The sequence below is a fragment of the Athene cunicularia genome (assembly GCF_003259725.1).
Source record: "Athene cunicularia isolate RWA chromosome 17 unlocalized genomic scaffold, athCun1 chr17_part1, whole genome shotgun sequence".
NCBI classification, from domain to species: domain Eukaryota; kingdom Metazoa; phylum Chordata; class Aves; order Strigiformes; family Strigidae; genus Athene; species Athene cunicularia.
The window spans coordinates 964,407-967,869 of record NW_020799122.1 but is presented as its reverse complement, the minus strand read 5'-3'; positions in this window follow the sequence as shown (position 1 = coordinate 967,869).

The window sequence follows — 3,463 nt, the reverse complement described above, 5'->3', positions numbered from 1 at the left end:
TTTTTTTTTTTTTTTTTTTTTTTTTTTTCTTGCAAAGTCATGATAGTGTGTGCTGGGAAGCAGAGAGCTGCTGGATCCAGCTCCCAGGGCGAGCATGTGCCGCTGCACCGAGGGGCAGAATCCCCCGCGCCCGGGAGTTAACGCCCGAGTAGAAGCTGCGGGCTGAAGGGGATGGAGGGGGGAAAGGCCCGGCGGGGCTGAGAGCCGAAAGACCCCGCTCCGCAAGGGCTGAACCGCCGCTGCCGCGGAGGGTGCCGGAATACTTCAGAGCCTTCACACGAGGGTCTTGTTGTTGTGAGATTTGTCACGTCCTGGAGAACACACCCTGCCCTTGGTCGCAGTTCCCCTGCGGGGTGTGTGGCCATGGGGGGAGCTGGAAGGGGCTGGGAGCAGGTTGGTTTTGTCAGTCCGAGCGGTGTTGAGTTCTGCCCTTCTGGCTAAAAGTTAATTAGTGCGACCCCCTCCCGTAAGGGGGACCCCGCTTTCTAGCATCGCGAGCGGCCGGAGCGGGTTCTGACGTGGTTGTATGCCTTTGTTGGGTTCGTGCCCCACAGCAGCGCTGTGATAGATAATTTCGTAGCAGCTGATCCCGCGCGTTACAGATAAGCTCCGTTAAGGGACACGAGAAGCGAGGTGCCCCTTGCGCCCAGCTCTCGTGTTCGGTGCTAGCTGCTGGGCAGAAACAAACCTGAGGTGTGAGTTTCTTATTAATATTGATTAGGTAGTTGAACTGTAGCAAATTGAAACGCATTTCGCGTGCCGTACGGCGGGGATTGCAGCGTGGGAGTTCAGCAGGTAAGGCCTAGGTTGTGGTGAACTATCCTACTGAAAAATGATTTATTTTTTTTTTTTAGCTCAACTTCGAGAGATGGGCTGTTAGCTTATATAAAGAAATAAGGCTCGTTAGTTGTTGCTATTCATGAAGAAATTGCTATTTCACGTGGGGTGGATTAGCATGGAAGCTATTCAGGCTTGCTGGGAATTATTTTGCAGTAAGACAGAGTGATTTCAGTTTTGCCTTGCCCTGCCCTGCCTGCCTTAGATCTGCCCAAACTTGCTTTGGAAGTTGAGTCTTGTGTAGCAAGACTCAGGAGGAGCAAATAACCTTGAGCAGGAAATGCTGGAGGAGGAAGGGGAGCCTGGTGTACTAGCAGTATTTACTACTTCAATCTCTTTTCTGTCAACCGAATTGCAGAAATAGTCAGATGTCACTTGTTCAGTACGCCACAGTGCCGAACCTCGTACTTTGTAAGGTGGAGTTCAGTACCTAAACATTATATGTAGTGTTTTCCAGGACTTGCAGCCGATGTCCTGCATTCACCAAAGGCGCAGATTGTCTCGGGTTCTGGACGAACTTCTGTCACGCTGGCAGGGCAAAACATCTTCGATGCTGGCAGGTCGTGCAACCTTTGTTGTTGATGTGGTGGAGCATCGTGAAGTGAAATGGTTTCAGCTGGGCTGAGTTTCTTTTACCGTGTCACAGCTCTTAGCAGGTTACTAAACAGTCTTGAAGTAACAGGCAAAAAACGGGAATGTTTTCACATCACAATGAAATTACCAGGATTGAAAAATATTTCGCGCACAGCAGGAGCTATTTGATATCTGTTGTTTCTTCAGCCCCAGCAGACTGTTGGGTATCTGAATTTCCAGAGCTGTCTCCTTTACACAGCTGTGTGCAGGCAGCTGTTGTCTCAAGGATGGCGCGTGGCAGTCACAAACCAGGTCGCTGGAGAACGGTGGGCACGGTTCTGTTTGTGAGAAACCGATAAAGTCATCTTGCAGACAGCGTTCTGTGCCAGCTGAAGCTGCGGCCGCTGGCGCTGCTCTGACGCTGCTTCTGTGGTGTGTCACCAGATACAAACTGTGGCCAACGGCTGCTGCAGCTCTTGTCCCCAGCGCGGGCGTGGGGTGTTGTGTGGCCCGGTCAGAGGATGCAACTGGTGTCCCTCCGTGCTGACAGTAAAGGGGAGAGGTGTTTGGAGGGGAGCGCTGTGTCCTGTAGGTCTGTTAGGGGTACAACAGTTTCTCCTTTCAAGACAGGCTGTGTTAATAATACCAGTTTCTGAGGAGAGTAATAGTGTGTGCATCTCGCTCTACTCATTTTTTTTTTTTCTTTACCACGCTGCAAGTTTTCTTGAGAGCCTGTCTGAAAGCTGCTGCAGTACCGGGTGTATTGAACTACCTGCTTTACATCTCCGGTATTCTCAAATGTCCGCCAGAAGCTTAAGGTGAAGACGAAAGTTGTTTGCACTGTTGTTTGCTGTACTTGTGTGACTTCAGAATAATTAGTTTTTAAAAACGGGTAGATGGGAGTGAATGAGGCATTCCTCTTCACAGAGGTGTGTTTCAGTAGCAATCACCAGCAACCAGATTAGTTTCATTTTTGGGGAGGATTATAAAGATGGGGAAGCTGCCGATCCCTTTTCCGTCCAGGGTAAGAACTGCTGTCGTGCAGTTGACTTCCTGCAGATTGACAGGAAAATCCTGGGGATTTTCATGGTCCTTGACAAAGCAGCGGTACTTGCTAACCTGCTGTGGTTTGGTTCCAGATCGACGTGCCTCTTGCTTTCCTTATTTCTGGTGTTCTGCAGTAGAGACTGATAAAACAGACACGTGGGCAGCGGCCGATTGATGGGATATTATCAAGTAGTCATGGGACCAGTATCTTTAGAAGTGCAGATGCAGGCAGTGGTAATCTTCAGAGCCTTGTTCTGTTTTGGCCTGAAGTTCTCAGTGACAGTCGGTTTACAGAAAACTGGAATGCACAGCAGTGTGCAACTTCACAGTTACTCAGTGCTTCCCAGTCTCAGTTTAGTGGCTGTGACACTCATCAGGAGATGCCCCAGTTGTGTGTGTTAGGTGGTAACTTCTCTTTCCGAGTATGTTTGAAGCTCAGACTGTCTTTTTTGGGTTTTTTTTGTTTTTTTTTTTTTTGTTTTTTTGGTTTTTTTCCCCCAGTGGCATCACAAATAGTGTACTGTTGTTTTGCAGCAGTCTGACCTTTCCTCCTGTTTTGTTGCTCCTGTTCACTGCACAGGTGGATTATATGCTTGTGTATTAGCACATGACTGTGTGGGAGTCATATTTGCTCTCTGAGTATTAACTGGTTTTTTTGATTTCTTTATTTGAATTGTCTGTAGCTCCAGCAAAGGTTACCAGTAATTTAACTGCTGTTTTGATATTTGTAGTTTACCAGAAAAAGTAGATTATTTCCAGGATGCTTTTGTCCCTTTTGCTGACTGGGCTTTTGGAGTTCACTCCCACCTGTGGGCCAGGGGAGAAAAGGACAGCCCTAGCTCAGAGGCTGAAAGCTGTCAGGGTGCTTGGCCCATCCCTGATGCTGAGAACACCACCTTTAGGTTAAAAAAAAAAAAAAAAAAAAAGGAGAGAGACTGAGTGAAACAGTGAGAGAAATCACTTTACTTGTAGCATATGAGACACCCCAGAGGCTGTTCAGTGTCGG